We start from the raw sequence: 17,343 nt of genomic DNA, 5'->3' as shown, positions 1-17,343 counted from the left end.
TGCTGACCATGAAAATGGAGGAAGTCGTGGGGCACAAGCTAAGGAAGGTGGGTGACCTCTGGAAACTGGAAAAAAACAACAACAACAAGGAAACATTCTCTTCTAGACCCTCTAGAAGGAAGGAACCCTGCTGCTACCTTGAATTTAGCCCAATGAGAACTGTGTTGGATCTCTGACCTCCACAGCCATAAGCTGATAAATCTGTGCTGGTTTAAGCTCTTAAGCTTATGGAAATTTCTTACATTGGTAAGAGGAAAATAACATAGTGAGCCGTAGTGTAACGGATTAAAGGTATAGGATGGGGTGTGGAGAGGATTCTGACATTTACAACTAAAAAACAACCAGGTGAAGTGGGAAGGTGTTTTAAGGAAGACCTACCTGGCAGGGCTGTTAAGCAGACTGGAGCGAGGGGAGCATTGGAGTTAGAGGAATCAATTAAATCTCTACCAGAAAAATAAGGAATAAAATGTAACAGGGCTTCAGTGATAGTGGATGTAGGAATTAAAATGGGCAGAGAGACATAAATATTACTTTGAAATTAGCTACAGGTTTGATGACTGCATGTTGGGGAGACTTAGCCGATGTGTGGACTGAATGTTTGCATCCCCTCAAAATCCATATGTCGAAACCCCATCTCCCAGGGTGATGGTATTGGGAGGTGGGGCCTTTGGTAGGTGATTTGTAGGATAAAATGAGGTCATGAGAGTAGAGCCCTCATGAATGGGATTAGTGTTCTTATACAAGCCCCCAGAGTGCTTGCTTCTCTCTGCTCTCTGGGATATGAAGATATTGGGAAGACAGCCATCTTCGAGCTGGCAATCCTCTCAAGGATACATTGACCTTGAAAGTCTCAGCCTCCAAACCATAAGGAATATGCTGGTTGTTTAAGCCACCCGACCCACGGTAATTTGTTACAGCATCCCAGACTGACGAAGACAGTGGAGAATGCCTCTGAGTTTGGCACTGATTGCCTGGAGAATGCTGAAACCCAGGGAAGTGGGCAGCACAGACGTTTACTCATTTAATCCTGCCAACACAGTAGGAGATAGAGTCTACATATTCCTCGCTACTTAAAAGGTAAGGAAAAAGAGGCACAAATAATAACAACGACAACAGAAACAACAATAATTTGTCCAAGATTCACACAGAACCCCCTGGAGGCAGAGTGAGAATTTATACTCAGGCAGGCTGGCCCCAGAGCCCCTGCTCATAACTAATAAGTCAGATCACCTTGCTTATGTGGATCAGTTTTTTTCAACTGTGATATGAGGGTACTGTGTCCAGTAACTTATAATTTCAAAATACTTCACTGTAACGGAATCATTAGTCACAGGCCTTACAAACCACAGAAACCTACACATACAAAAATTACTCGTTAGGTCAAGATAACCAATAACGTTTTTAAATATTATACCTGCTGGGCCTTTGCAATAAAATGTCTTTTTATAATTCTGTCTGGCTACAGAATAACTTCATAATCCTGCATGTTGCTGGTGGCTCCCATGTTGGACAGCACGGGCCTAGAGATTTTAAATTACTTGCCCAGACTCGCCCAGGAAGCTCGTGGTGGGGTCCGAGCTATAGTCTGGGACTTTTCCTTCCTATCCAACAAGTCCCTCATGGAAGTTTAGAAGCTTCTCCTTTGGTGCCCAGCTGTCTATCCGTACTTATAACATCTTGTCAGGTGTTCCAGCCTGCCCCTGAACATCAGCCAGAACCCACTTCTGCTCTATTTTGTCCAGGTAATACCTTCTAGCAACTTCCATTGCCTTCTTGGCATCAGTTCTTACCTGGAAGGGTAGTGGCTAGAGGTGGAAATGTGTCCACATGACAGGTTTTTCATAAACATAGCAGGAGTGGTCAAGAGAATAAAACGTCAGGAAGATGAGTAGAAGCAGGTCATTTAATATACCAAATGGGTACTTTCAATGTCTGTGTTTCCGAGTCCAGGCTTGTTCTGCTCGTGCATTACAGGCCAATAAATCAGGAGACCAGGTTTTGGGGGCAAGAAATAGCGACTTTAATTTGGAAAGCCAGCTGAGAAATGGTAGAATAATGTCCTGGGGAACCATCACCCCAAGTCAGATTTCAGGCTCTTCTTATATTAAAAATGGGAAGTGGGAATGCTTGGTTGTTGCAAACTTGGTGTATGAATTCTTTGTTGTTAGAATCCTTTGTTCTTGCAGCTCTTCACCTGGGTCACATCCGTGTAAACCTCCAACAAACAAATGTTGTTTTCTATTCTGTAACTTGTTATCTTTATGTGAATAGAAAAGTGTTAATATCCTTCAAAGTCAGAGCCTTGAGAATAGGGTCTCCTGTATATTTCAGGCTCTAGGCAACATTGTTTTACAAAAGGTGCAGAACCAACAAGACTAAGCCTAGGAAACAGGGCAGAGGGTTAAAGTCAAAGGAACAGATCTAATATGGAGTCAGATTTTTTCTTTCCTATTTCAGTAGTGCCATGGAGAAGGCAGTTTGGGCAGCTTTTTGTAGGGTCCTGGAGGCTTTCTCAGCCTCTGTGTGCCTCTGTTGAAAACCCTTCATAGCTATCTGGCCTGCTGGAAAACCACTCCGCCTGTTTTGCCCTGAAGATGTGTTCTGTTTATAACTGATCTCTACTTCTTGGAAAACAACTCAATAAAAACTCAGTTGGTTTTCCACCAGCCATGGGCAGGGGTGAGGAATAGCACTTTATTATTTTATGAAAAAAAATAAAAGAAGTCTTAAAACAGCACTGGGCACATAGGAGAGAGTCAATAAATGCTTCCTGGCTGAAATCAAAAGTGATGGCTCAGTGATTCCATGGCTGCTGTATTTGCTGAGCTTGCTACTCCTTTGCTCCATTACACATTTTTTTTTAACTGAAAAAGAAATACATGCATGTGGTTGAAAAATTTCAAACAGAGCACAAAAATACACAAGTGAAAGAAGTTTTCCCTCATCCTCTCTTCTTTCAGCCCTCCCTGGAGATGCCACTGTTTACAATCCTTTGTGTGTTTTCCAGATATGCTATGCACATTCCGACCTATGTATGTAAATTCCTTTAAAGTTAAAGTATTACTTATTTTTAACTTAAAGGGATTTAAATCCTCAAGTGTCTTCTGCCCTGGTAATAGAAAAGAACAAATCTGACTCCATATTAGATCTGTTCCTTTGACTAAACCCTGTGCTCTGTTTCCTAGGCTTCATCTTGCTTGTAAAACAATGTTGCCTAGAGCCTAAAATATACAGGAGAGCCTATTTTGAATGCTCTGACCTTTAAGGATATTTAACACTTTTCCATTCATATAAAGATAACACGTTACATAATAGAAAATAACGTTTGTTTTGTTGGAGGTTTACAGGGATCTGACCCAGGCAGATAGCTGCAAGAACAAAGGATTCTAACAACAAAGAATTACTACATCAAGAAGATTGCAAAAACCAAGCTCGTAGGAAAGGAGCCTGAATTCTGACTTGGGGAGATGGTTTTCCAGGACATTAGTTTGCCATCTAGGTCTACAGAAAGTTGCTATTTCATGCCCCAACACCTGGTCTCCCAACTTACTGGCCTGTCCTGCATTAAGGAGAATGAATTTGGACTCAGTAACACTCCTATCTTCCTAGCAAGCTGGGCACTGGAATTGAGGGCAGCTATCCCACACCCAGGGACATACTGTGTGCCCTTGATGGTTCCCCGAGGGTGGGGAGTGGTTTACCCAGGAAGGATGGGGACTATGCACCAAAACTCAGGCAGTATGCTCCTTTTGGGATCTGACCTTGTACCTCCCGCTCCCCGCCAGCACAACACCTGGGACAGTGGAGGTAAGGCAGAGATCTTGCCTGCCTGTGTCCCAGCGTGTAAAAGGGGAATATGTACTCTTTCCAAGGTAGTTCTGAGCGACAACACCTGCGGGTGCTTGGTTCCCAGAGCAAAAGGAAACCCAGCTCCGCTTGGGGGCAATGGGTGTGATCCCCGTAGGGGTCCTGCAGAGGCCTTGGGTGGAGGGCTGGGCCAGGGAGGTAAAATATGAGCTGCGGGCCTTGAAGGGTTAGAGAAGTGTGCAGAGGCAGGACTGCTGCCTCCTTCAGGATGCCCCCAGAGTTAAAACTATTTCTCTCCATCTCTGCTACTCTCCTCCACCCTCCATTTCCCTGCCTTCTCTCTGCTCCTCCTGTCCATGTCTCTCCATCCACTTTTCCCCTTCTCCCTTCCTCCTCCCATCTTCTCCGTCCCTCGCTTCCCCACCTTCTCTTGCAGAACCCAGAGAGGATCGCTGGCCCTCCTGCGCATGCGCAGTCTGTGCCAGCTGGACCGAGGGTTGGAAGCTGCAACTCCGAGCCGGGGATCGGCCCCAAAGGCTTCTCAGCTCTTTCGCCCGGTAGGACTTTGGCTCCTGCCCTGGCGCCCCGGCCACAGCTGTCCAGGGCCAAGTGTGCACCTGCCGCCTCTCGCCCCAGCCGGGCTCCCCTCAGTCCGCGGCTGGCTTCCCCTTCCCCTCTCCCGCCCGCGAGTCCTCTCCTCCCGGGCTGCCTCTCCTCGGGCGCCGGCCCGTCCCCGCCCCTAGGCGGGCTGTGTCCCGGGCGGGCGGGTTCTGCGGACCCGGACGGGGGCGGGCGGCTGGGGCTGGGGCTGGCCTCCGAGCGGGGCTACAGTCCGCGTCACCCCCCCCCCGCTTTCCCTGCCCCGCGACCCCGGGGCTGCCCTCCTCTCCCTTTCCCGCTCCCTGGGGACCAGCTCAGTGGTGTGGGCGCTGCTCCCCGGGCTGAGAGCCTCCGGCTGTGAACCCCAGCTTCTCCTGGTGGAGTCGGGAAAAGGGAGCGTCAGTGCTGAGCGAGCTTCCGTCTCCTCCCTCAGTGTTTCTGCCCCAGGTAAGTACCTTGAACACTTTCACGTGTTTTGATGGCGGTGCTTGATGATGTCACTGTTTTTATAGTGAGAGGGATTACAGTGTTGAAAGCAAGGCTTGGTTCATTTAAAAATGAGCTGAAGGCATGAGGCTGTGACATCCTCCATCCTTCCCTCTCCCAGGGTGAAACGTGTGGCCGTCGATCTTAAAAAGATAGTTACAGTCCCTAACTAGCCCAGCCCAGCTAGGGTGTGTTAACAGGAACAGCACCACCAGAGGCGTTGGAGACTCAGGGACTTTGCAGTCCTAAAGAGCTCCTGGCAATATTTGGTTTGTTTTGGTTTTTTTGTTCTTCTTAAATTGTGGGGCAGACTAGTAGTATAGAGGGAAAAATAATTGTCAAGAAATATTTTTTCATTTAACATCTTTATTGTGATATTGTTCACACACCATGAAGTCCACCCACTTAAATGCTACAATTCAGCAGCTTTAGCATATTCACAGTGGTGCAACCATTTAATATTCCAGAACGTTTTCATCACTTCAGAAAGACCAGTGGAAATGAATGACCTATCCACCCCTTCCCAGTGCTGGTTCTAAAGAAGTTTCTTGGTTGTTCCTGACCATAAATTATCTTGTTACCCATAAAAAATCTGGTAGGAAATCTAAACAGAATTGTATTGAATCTGTCTATCAAAGCAAGAAGAATTAATGTCTTTATGGCATAAATTTCTTCTACCCATGAATATATCTCGGACCCTATATTTTCATATTTCCAGAGCCTGGCCCATGGGAAGTCCTCTTTAATTGTTGGGTTTGTGAATGATGAGATTCTATACATCGTTAGTTGCAACTGAAGCCTTTCACAGAAGAGAAAAGTAAACTCACTGAAGCCAAGTGACTCTCTGATGGTCAGAAAGAGTGACAGCCAGTGCTGGAGTGATCCAGTGGACTTGGTGTTTGTAACCAGAATTCTCCAGCACCTACAGCTAAGGGGATCAGAGTATTCTTTTATTTTTTCTAAATGGCGTTTCTTTTATTTTTACTTATTTTTTAAAATTATTTTTTATTGAAGTGTAGTCAATTTAGAATGTTAGTTTCAGATGTACAGCAGAGATTCAGTTATAAACATATGCATATGTATCTACATATGTTTTAGATTGTTTTTAGTACAACTCATTACAAGAAATTGAATATAGTTCCCTGTGCTATATAGTAGGTCCTTGTCATTTATTTTATATTTATTAATGTGTATCTGTTAATCCCCCTTTTCCTGCCTGCTAACCACAGTTTGCTTTCTATGTCCATGAGTCTATTTCTAGCAGCACCGTATTTGCTAGTAATATATGCTGGTTGGCTGCTTTCAGTTTCAGTAATTCCACCTTATCTGTGGGCATTTTCCTTCTGGTGGGCCTGTGTGTGGTTTGCACACGTGATATAAGAGTTGTGTATTTGGGAGAACTCCAGGCCTCATGTAGTGCCTGGTACAGAGTGCCCACTGAGCTGATGCTTGAACTGGGAAAAAAAACATAGTAAACGTTGGAATTTCCACTATGGTTGAGACTTCCAGGTTTCCATAACCTGTTTAGCCCACCTTAATGTTGGCTGCACCCATACTGGGTAATTTGGTGGAACTTCATGGTATGGTGGTGTAGAGACGGGGCCTTGTATGCTTCTTCTCTTTCCGTTTTCTAAGACTCATTCTCCTGGGCCTTCCAGATCCTCCCCCAGAAGTGCCCAAGGCTGGCTTGGTGCTGCGCTGAGGCAATGTTTGTTAATAAGACCCTTTCCTCATCTCTTCTGAGCCTCCGTTTCCTTCTCTGCACAATGAAGACTTAGACTAGAAAAGTGCTTTTCAGTTTCTTTTAAGCCATGTTTCCTTTGAGAAACCGAATATACAAATCTCTCCTCCCATTCAACATACAGATTTTGACACATCCTCCAAGGAGTGACATAGCTCTTTGTGGAAAATTGAAGTGATTGTGATTCCAGGTGGCACAGAAAAGACTCTTCAGACATTTATTGCAGGGAGAGGGCAGGAAAGGGGCAGTATATCCCACTTTCTAGTGTGAGCACTGGAACAGGGGCTTGGGTTTAAATACAGTGTCCGAAGTGGCCTCTCTCTAATCTTTTTTTTTTTTTTTGCCTCTCTCTAATCTTGCACAATGTGATAAACCTCTCTCCCTCAGTTTCTTAATGCGTCAAGTTGGGGTGATAATAATTTAAGTCTTTTGTGAAACATTATACACATAAGACATTTGTTTCTCGGTAGAAAAAAAACCTGCGAGAGAATCTGGGATTTCTTTAAAAAAAAAAAAAAATCTTGTCCACAGCACTCTGTCTGTGTCTATTTTGAAGTTCCTTGAGGGTGAGTGTTGGGTCTAAAGTCCATCGTGGGACAGGTGGCCCATGGGTCTGTGTGCCGCAGATTGCCCCCTCCTCCCCAGTCCTCTTCCTCTCAGTCCAGGATGAAGTTCCCTAGTAGATTTACACAGAGATCTTGTGGAAATGGCTTTTCATTTTATTGTTTCACGAAGAAGGGCTGCCATCATGATCTCTGTAGTCAGCTTTTGGTGACCTGAAGGCTATGCAATTACGTTTTTCTATTTAATAAAAAGAAAAAAAAATTACAAGTACAAAATTAGACCTACGGTGGTGGCAGGGGCTCTTGAAAGTGGGGACCATTAGCTTTGTTAGTTTCAGGTGCAGGGGCCTCTGGCCATGAGGACACATCATCGTGCTCTGAAGTTGGAGGGACCAGTGGGCTCAGTGGGAATGTTTACTGAGTGTATCTCATGGGCTGGGCATTGACCTATTTGTACTGTGTGTTCCTTATTTGAGACAGTGAGCTCATTTAACCTCAATAGCCTCTTTAATAAATTAGACTTTTTATTTTGAGATATAATGTAGATTCCCATGTAGTTGTAAGAGATAATATGGAGAGGGCCTACGGACTTTTTGCCCAAGTTTCTTTAAAGGTTCCATCTTGCAAAGTTGGGATACAATTCAGTAATGACTCACTAACACTTTGAGGTTTGTGTTATTGCCCTCATTTCTATTCATGATTAAACTGGGGTTAAGAGGAGCACACAGGCCTGCCCAGGTCACCCATGGTTAGTGTAGAGTCGGGTGAAACGTGGGCTTGGGATTTCCAGGCAGTACCATCATGATGCTCTGTGGCAGGGAGCAGCATTCACTTTGCTTGTTTATTCATTCATTCAACAAGCATTTATTGAGTAAGCTCTGTGGGTCAGATGCTATCATAGGTTTATCTGATTCTTCAGCAGTATGGAGAATCCGGTAATGTTTCCTTCTTTTTTTTAATCTGAGAAAATTAGCTCTGAGAGGTTATAAACCCCCCAAAGGAAATATAGCTCATAAATGAGGGATAGTAAATTTGTACAGTTCCTTCTTCTTATGCAGGTGGGACCCTAGGCATTTTACATTTGTAAACTTCCATAATCCAGATATATTCTTGTAAGGCAAGGATTTTTTTTTAATTGAAGTATACTCATGTTTACAATGTTGTGTCAATTGCAAGGTGTTTTTTTTTTTTTTTCTTGAATTTGGAATTCAAAAAATATTTTTTGAGGGGGGTAAATAGGTTTATTTATTTGTTTCATTTTTTTTAAAATGAGGTACTGAGGATTCAACCCAGGACCTCATACATGCTAAGCATGTGCTCTACCACTGAACTGTACCCTCCTCCCCAAAGAAAGTTTTCTTATCAAGTATTCTGCAGCTTAGGAGTTCAAATAAATTGGAGTTGAAATCCAGGTCTTTTGATCCTACTGTGTTTCTTTGCATTATATCCTGCTGAGGGGTGTGGAAGCAGTTCCTTTATTCATTCCTTTATTCAGCAGTTTTGAGCACTGACTTTGCATCAGGGCCTGGCTAGGTGCTTGGAAACAGAAAACAAGAAATGACCCTTTTCTGCAGAGGGCGGAGGCCTAGACCAAAAGCTGCGTAATGTGATCTGAGCTGCGGTAGCCATGTGCAGACGCTGAGGACAAACTGTACCCCCGGCTTTGCTTGGGCTTCCCCTGCCTTCTGACTGGTACACACCAGGTCACCGCAACCCAGTGAGGCCCGCAGCCCGCAGCACAGTATGTACCTCGGTCTCCTCTTCCCTCTCGTCAGGGCCTGCAACATGAACATCCCTGACTACGTGCAGTGTGCTGAGGACCACCAGACTCTCCCCGTGGTGGTCCAACCCGTGGGGATCATCTCAGAGCAGAATTTGTTGTGCATCTATAAGCGAATCTCCTTGGTGAGGCAGATCAGCCCGTGCGGCTCGCAGTGGGCACTCTGTATCCACTAAAGTCACCACTATGCGCCCGAGAATGGGTGGAGCGACTTCCAGACCCACCACAAGGTCGTGGGCCTTGTCACCATTACCGACTGCCTCTTGGCCAAGACCTTCGAGAAGCTCCACGTGCAGAGGAGCTGTATGGCACCACGCTCTATGACTCTCGGCTCTTTGTCTTTGTGCTGCATGGGGAGGTGGCCGAGCAGCCGCGCACCGACGTGGCCTTCAATTTACGAGGACTGCCGGGTGGTGGAGAAGAGGATCGAGGACTTCACTGAGTCTCTCTTCATCATGCTCAAGTCCAAGTGGCTGGACGGTGCATCCAACAAGTCTGGGGACAAGATCCTCCTGCTCTACATCCTGTTTGAGAATGAGGACTTCGTGGGACTGGACACAGAGAGCAGGAAAGTCTACCTGGATGCCCGGCCACCCTGGCTATGTGAAGGGTTGCTTCCCTACATCCAGAAAGGGATCAGCAAGGAGGAGGGCTGTCTTGTAGCCAAGGCGTGAGGGAGGAGCAACCCGCCGGTTTTCAGACGTTTAAAAGTGAATCCGCCTTTGTTTCGGAGAGATTCTTTTAGGGTTATTATGGACACTTACTCCCGCTTTTCAGCCAATTACCCTGGTGTGACCCCTGGAGTTGCTGTCCAATAGAGTAGCCAAAGCCACTGATGCTAGGAGAGCTGGGGAGGAGGCTGCTCTGAGCTGAGATGTGCTCTAGGTCAAATGCACATCAGACGCTGAGACTTGTCTAGTAAAAAGAATGTAAACTATCTTGTTACTTTCTTTATTGATTACATGTCAAAATGATAGTATTTTACATACAGTAGAATAAGTAAGATATGTTCTTAAAATCAGTTTCTAGGGGTTTTATTTGGTGGGGGTTACCTCTTTAAATGTGGCAACTGGGAAACTTTCTTTTCATGGCTCACATTTCATTCCTGTTGGACAGCCTGTCCTGGGACAGTCTCATCCCTGTGCTTATAGATGTCATGCTGAATCCTGAGATGCAGAATGAGGCGCTGGTTGAGCTGGGGGTGGAGCCAGTGTCTCCTGCTTCCCAGGTCCAGCACCCGCACGGCTCAGGCCCTCTCTCCCTGCCTGACAACCACCATGCCAATTTAGGACAACAGAAACACTGCCAGGGGCTTCCAAATGAGCTCCTTATGCAGGGAAAGGCGTGTCACGGAGTATGGGGCACAGCAGGGAAAGATTCGTCCTCACTTTGTCCCTGTGATTAGGTCAACGGACCCACTTTGCCTTGGAAGTGCAGACGAGTTCTTCTGGGCTGCCTACCCCCCCACCTTCTGCTCTGTTTCCCTGTGTATCTATTGAGATATCCCTCGAGAAGAAGAGGGTGAGATGCCTTTGCCGAGAGGTGGTCCCCCTTTGCTGGGGAGATTGTGGGAATCTGTGTCCCCCCGGCCTACGGCCTCGGGCCTTGACTCTGGAGAGGGCTCATGGTGGTCCCACAGGTGACGGTCGGAGGACCTGGCACGTGCTGCCGGGCCCGAAGTGGAGGAGGTGTTCTGCGATTCTCTGTGAGTCTAAAATCAGATTCTACTTTCTGGTTGTTGGTAAGTTGGAGGAGAAGATGCCAGAGAATTGATAAAAAGATAGTCCAGACCAGTCCTGTGAGTGACAGGCACAGGGGACCCGAGTCCCACCTGCTTGTGGTGCCTGGCGGGCTCTGGATGAATTTTCACTTCCTCCCCGGACATACCTCTATGGCTTAAGGAAGGGGCGAGGCATATCGTGGCCATGACCTGTACTTGTCCTCGCAGGGCCCTGTGATCTACACGGCTTTCTCCCCTTCTGCTTCTTGTAGATGAGCTGGCAGATGTAGTGGTCTGGGCAAAGCTGAGTGCACAGATGCCAGCACCGTGCCACTCCCAGGCTGGCTCCATTCCCGTCACCTGTCACCTCCTGCTCAGTCCCCAGGCGTCAGTGAATGTAGGTGCATCGGTGCAACGTAAGCAGGGACCACCTTCTCCCCCTGGACAAAATGGTGGGTGAGCAGTGGAAGCCTGGAGCCCTGCCCCAGCCCCCTGGCCAGTGCCTCCTCTTTTGTCACAGGAGGCACTGGTGATATGTTTGCTCAGCAACTGCTTGGCTCTGAGTCTGCAGACCCACCAGAGAATGCCAGCTTGTTTTTGCCTTTTGAAGTGTGTCCTTGGGATTTGGCGGAGTAGCTGGTTGTGTGCTTAGCCCATAGTGGTTGACACTGTCACCATTGTTTACCCAGAACCTCGTGTACCAGGCATGGCTCTCGGCATCAAAATACAGCAGCGCATTAAACCTCCCTCCTGGTGGGTCTGTCTGTTTTGGTATCATAAGGGCTCAGCCAGCATCTGAACGTCAGTGAGATAACGCGGCCAGTGAGCTCGGGTCAAGTACGCTCTCCTCCAGTCACTTTTACTCCATTGTTGCTTTTACTATTCCACAGTCATTACTTTTTTAAACAATGCTTTGGTGCAGGAACAGAGCCTAATTCTCTCCTGTTACTCTTGGTGGGAGTGAGTAAAATTGTCCAGCTTGAAATGCGACCACATTTTGTAGCTCAAAAGCTGTCTACACGCATCTAGGTGAAGTTTAGGTTTGGGGCGCTGACCACGTTGGGGTCCCCCGGCAGCGCCGCTCGCCTCAGGCCCCTGCCTTCCCTGGAACAATAGGTGAGGGTGGGTCTCACCGTCCCCTCGTCCCTGTCCTCACCAAACTCACCTAAATTCTTGTAATTGCTGTCAGTTATTTTTGTTCTCATGTGTTTCTAATTTTCGCTGTTCCTCTTTTCCTTTTTCTATTTCCCTTTCTATCTTGTACCGCCCTGTGAGCATGTTGTTGCGTCTGAAAAGTGGACTGTGCACACCCTGCATTGGAAATAGCCAGATTGTCCTCCGTGCTGTCCCCATCGCTTTAAAAAGCAAAAACCTTAACAGTTGCCTTGATCCATATATTATCCTAGTCATCTTTTTATTTTCTAGTTTTTTGGAATTTTTGTTTTTGTTAGCACATCACCCACTGGTGTTTGATACCTGTTAAAATCCTTGCTTTGAGGAACCAGTTTGGTCCTCCTTATGTTTGGTGACAAATGCGCCCTTATTAAATTTGTTTGATTGTTTTGAAGAAGTGAGATGCGAATTGATTTAGGTGGCTGCTGAGGGATTTTTTTCATGGAGTATTTAAACTTGAAAAGTCAAAATCTACAGCATCTTCCTTGATTCTGGCTTTCACACAAACGTGCTTGGCACGCGGTTCCGGGCTGTTGCTGTGTGACGTGCGTGACGGAGCTTCCAGGCCGGTGGTCACTGGTGAGAAAGTGGCAGGCTCGGAGATGAGCAGCTGCAGGGGATGCTGTTGGAGGAAGCAGTCACCGGTTTTATGTTTTTTTGTTTTTTGTTTTTGCATTCACCTTCCCCGTGCCATTTACTTTACTTTGCCTTCATAGAGAGGCAGGAGTGGGTCTAAACTCCATGCCACTCTTATTTTCCCTTTACGAGGCTGGTTTTTCTGAGTATCAGAACAACATGGCCTTCTCCTAAGTAGCTGGCTCACTTGGATCTGGTGGACACAGGGACCGCTAAAGGGGACCGTAGCTTCCTCTCTGCTCCAGCCAGTGGGCATTCAGAGCCGGGTCTGTGGTTTGCCTCAGCAGCCATGCAGGCCTCCCTGTACCAGCCTTTACTATTAACCCATGTTGGCAGTAAATAGCTGACTCCGTGTCTGTTGCAGCTGACGTCCACCACTGACGGCCGTGTCGTTAGTTTGCGGTAGTGAGTCTCCAACACCCCAGTCAGCCGTGAAGTGACCTTGCATTCTCACCCACACCCTGGTTCATCTCACCCGGGGAAAGGGTTTGGCCACCACCGTCATGCTGGCCATGAGACCTTGTTTCTCCTTTCATGCCCTGGTCCAATTGTGGACACTTCATCCTTCACTGACTTGGTCTCGCTTGAGACAGGCCAGACTTTCTGAAAGAGTCCATCACATTCTGGGGGGGAACAGAACAGAAGTAAGAGTAGCAAGTAGGTGTCTAGGCTATCTGGGTTGGCAAATGCAGGCTGGGATCTGTGAAGGCTGGGCTGTGCCTTGGACACAGGCCTTTCCCGTGGCTCCCGATAGCCCAGGGGTCGGAGTGAGAACAGCCTTGCCTGGGTTCCCCCATCCTCATCTGCTCACTGGCAGGTGTGTCTGCTAACTCGGAACTGCCCCAAACCTCGGGCCCTTCAAAGTTCAGACCACAGGAGAACCTTGAGTCCCTTCTCCTGGGCCTCCTTTGTGAGAATCCAGTGCCTTCTGAGGTGACCAGCGGCAGGAGATGCCTCCCCCTCCAGGGAGCTCTCTTCGGAGGACTGTGACGCACTGTACCTTGCTATGAGCTTGTGGGGTTCCATCCGTGGTCCTTGCAGAACCAGACTTGAGACTGGCTTAGCGATAGAAATGACAGGACTGATTCCAGGGCAGGGCCGGGGGGAGGAACAGGGGAAATTGAATGTGACCTCAAACACCTAGGTGGGTTCTGGGTCTGTTACTAAAATCGGGAGCCTGGGAGGTACCTGCCAGGAATCGAACTCTAGAGTAAATGGTGGACATGAGGCATTTTTAAGATTCCATTTGTCATCCAAGTTAGGACTTCAAAGAGGCACTCTGGTCTATGGCCCTGGGGCTCAGGTGAAGGAGCCGGACCACAGATACACGTTGGGAGTCGTCATTCTTAGCTGGTGTTCACAGCCGTGCAGGTGGATGAGCTCATCTCGAGAGGTGCAGACTGAGGCTGAGGCGGGGCAGGGCTGTGCCTGGGTTGGAGGAAAGCCCAGACCATGCAGCTTTGGTGTGTCAGTCAGTGGCGTTTGGGATTTTCAGAGCAATGGCATTTATCCTTAAGGGTCCTGGGGGTGGGCAGGGCCACCCAGGAAGAAATCTGAAGGGAGGGTTGTGGCCACGCGTGCGCGTCTTGGGATGATGCAGAGGCTGCATGGTCCGGGAGGGGAACCTCCTCGGAAGCTGGAGTCGGAGTGGGGAGTGCGGAGAAGGTAGTCACACTCACCTGTGAGGGAGGGACAGAGGCCTAGGGATTCTCCACCCTAGCGGACTCTCTTTCCCACGAACAAAAGGCCAGCAGTCAGAAGATTTGAGGTGAGAAGGGACGGGCGCTGGGAGAGGAGCCAAAGTGGAGAATGGTGGTTGGACAGTTCTGGAATAGTCTCCCTGCAAAATAGAGTTAAAAAAACCCAGACTCTTAAGAACATTGATAGTGACGTTGGAGGAGATAGTTCTTTTTCTGGCCTCCTCAAGTTAAGGCATGTATCTGGGGATACACAGAAGAATCGGGCAGTCTGGTCCGGGGGCTTGACCCTTACCAGGGGGAACAATGCAAGTTTAAAGGGGGAGAAGGGCAGCGGAGGGAAACTAGCCAGGCCTCGTGTCAGGTACCAGTCGGCCGCACTACTTGCGTGTTGCATTCACATCCATGTCTCCCAGGTGGGCGGTGGCAGCCCCCTTTTGCAGATTGGGAAGCCTTCTCAGAGGGGTTAAGGGATTGGTCCGTTTAGCGGCTAGTCAATGCTGTAGCAGGATTCAAGCAGGGCCTTGTCAGACTTCAAGGGCATGTTCTATCTACTAATTCCGGTACCTCCCTGTTGTACCTGGATTGGTGAATTGGGTCAGTTTTGGAGCCTTTCTCAAAAAGTACGATTTAAGTGCCTCAGGACTGTTTCACAAAGCTCAGTGTTCTTTGATGGTTCAGAAGCACCGCAGTGCTTTTCGCCCCACAGAGGTAAGGTCTTACTCCTTTGACGCTGACGTGGTTGCAAATGACGTACAGGTGCAAAACCAGACTTAGCAGCTTCTGAAGGGAAACTCTCCAGTTCTCCCTTGATAGGCTTTCTTCCACGGGATGTAACCTGCTGCAGCGTAGATCTGAGCTTTCCGTATGGAGTGAGGGTTTGATATCCAACGTTAGCAAAGAAGGGTCAGATGGAGAAAATCGACGTTAACAATTTATTTTGGGGTTTCATTAGACAAGATGCACTATCTCTTAATGGCCCATATAACGTATGTAATTGAATACAGAATATTGCATTCCTTACTTTCTAATGAGAGATGTCTTGCAACGTAAGGTTGTCTGCTTTGGAACTTCAGCTCAGCCACTAGGGCGCCTGTCAGTGTGTTGGTGTGATTGTATTTACACAGTGCATGTAATCTGGGCTTCCTCAGCCCCAAACACTCCAGTGCAGAATCATAGGCTGTAGCCATCACTTAGTTACACAAATACTTCTACAACTATATGATACAAAAAAAAAAAAAAAAGAGAGAGAGAGAGAGATTGCCTTTATCAAAGTTCCTTTGATTTTAACTGCAAACTGTTGTTGAGCAGCTCTGGTTTCCTTTGGATATGAATATGTACATTTCTTTGCATGTAACTTGGATTTTAGACTAGAACACCAACCTCTTGCTTTCCATGAGCCACAAAACTCATAGCCAAATGACATACGTATGAAACATTTTATTCTTTTCTTCTGAGACAGAATCCTTGAATCTGGGACTTGGGCTGTGATTTTGCTTTTTGCTCTTCCCACCCCTCTTGTTGTCTCACTCCTTTTTCTCACGTGGCCTCCAAGAGGTCATGGTCTCCGAGGAGCAGGTGGACAAACACCAGTTGGTCGCCAAGCAGTCCTGCTGTAGAGGGAGCCCAGCCAAGAGCTAAAGGACATCATCAGAGAGGGCTTCCTTTAAGAAATGGGCTCTACATTCAGTTATGAGGGCAGAGTAAGAGTCAGCCAGGAGAAGGAATCAAGAGGGTGACTCAGGTGGCAGGAGCAGCCCGGGTAGAGGCCTGGAGGCTTGTGGGGTGGGGACTCGGGGAGAGTGCACTGTGTGGTCCAGGGTGGAGGGTGCCCCTGCTTGGAAGGACCCTGCAGTGGGCCTAGGGATGGAGGGCTTTGGAGGAGCTTGGTTTTTTACTAGAACTGACACAGAAGTGGCAGTGAAGGGTGTCAGCAGAAAGTGACCCTCAGGAGAGGTACTCCTGGTTTTGCTTCTGATGTTCTACAGAAAGAAGGGGTCGGGGTGGGCGAGAGCAGCTCTGCCCGTCCCTTTGAGACCCACCCCTTCATTCATTTATTCATAACACATGCAATTCTGAGTGTCCAGGGGAGAGAGGGTGGACTCACAGTAGTAAGCAAAATGTATTGCTTCTTGAGAGCTTAGCAGTGTCAGAAGTTGTCTTAGCGTAGAATGTTCTAGGAACACAGCAGGGGCACCTAACCCAAAGTGCAGAGGTTCGAGGGAAGGAAGGCTTCCTTGACAAACCGTCAAAATGAGCCTGGAGGCAAGTGGGAAGTAGCAGCAGGTCAGGGGGCACCTGAGGTCTTTGGGGACCTGGGTACTGAGGTGAGGCTGGGCGAGCAGGGTCGGGGGTGGGGCTAGAACTCTACCAGGGAGCCTCTGAAGGGTTTGAAGTGGGGGTGACGTAATCAAATTTGTGCTTTGGGAAGGCTGTCCTGGCTGTGTGTGTGTGTGTGTGTGTGTGTGTGTGTGTGAAGCGGGGAAGAGGGGGAGAGTGCCACCAACTGGGAGGGTCATTAGAAGACCATTGACAGGCTGGGGGGCCACCAGTGGGAGAGGGGCGTCGGGGCTGCTTGGGGACGGCAGGGGCAGTGTGGATGCCGGATTTCCTCATGGGGAGGGCTTATTAACGGGGACCCCCTAGCGGCACCTTGTGGCTGGAAGAAAACGGATGCAGCCAGGTGGACTTTTCTCTTCTTCCCTGCCTTGTGTGATGATCTTAGCTCAGCCAACATTTGGAACAGAAGAGCTAAGTTTCAGGGTAGTCCAGGACTTTGTTGAGCTCGTTCGAGTGAGATCTGATAGGATTTAGGCTTGTGTTGAGATCTGCATGTTCACTTAGCTAGAAACGTCCCGTCTTTTGGATTTCCATAGGGGTATTTATTCTTGATAAAGATTGCTTTCTTGGTGAGAGGAAATTTAATACAGCTGCTGTCTTTCTCAAAAAAAAATCTTATCTTTTAAGAAATTTAATATTCAAAACAATAGCAAAATTTAAAAATGATAAAGTAAGGCTTTGGTGTAGTTTCTTTGGATTCTGAGTTAATGTAGAGTTAGAGCCTTTGCATTACTTAAATAGCACATCCTTGTCAGTATTTAAAGAGCTGTTAGTGAGCGCCCCAGGCCCCACTTCTCAAA

The 17,343-nt window shown here is 47.7% G+C and overlaps 2 long non-coding RNA genes across 2 annotated transcripts in view; one reads left to right on the top strand and one right to left on the bottom strand.

The window, feature by feature from the left end:
• Positions 1-2,680: 2,680 nt before the first annotated feature.
• Positions 2,681-4,358, bottom strand: LOC141578402 (uncharacterized). The gene is made up of 2 exons (XR_012508784.1): positions 4,232-4,358; positions 2,681-2,864 (listed from the first exon to the last, which is right to left on the bottom strand). It is a non-coding gene; the product is annotated as an uncharacterized LOC141578402 (long non-coding RNA).
• Positions 4,145-17,343, top strand: part of LOC141578401 (uncharacterized) — a 30,270-nt gene continuing 17,071 nt past the window's right edge. The window contains exon 1 of the long non-coding RNA XR_012508783.1: positions 4,145-4,854. This is a non-coding gene — a long non-coding RNA (uncharacterized LOC141578401). The remainder of the gene's footprint in view (positions 4,855-17,343) is intronic.

The sequence above is a fragment of the Camelus bactrianus genome, chromosome 8 (genome assembly GCF_048773025.1).
Source record: "Camelus bactrianus isolate YW-2024 breed Bactrian camel chromosome 8, ASM4877302v1, whole genome shotgun sequence".
Lineage (NCBI taxonomy): Eukaryota > Metazoa > Chordata > Mammalia > Artiodactyla > Camelidae > Camelus > Camelus bactrianus.
Note: the sequence above shows the minus strand (reverse complement) of the source record. Positions and strands in the feature narration are given on the sequence as shown.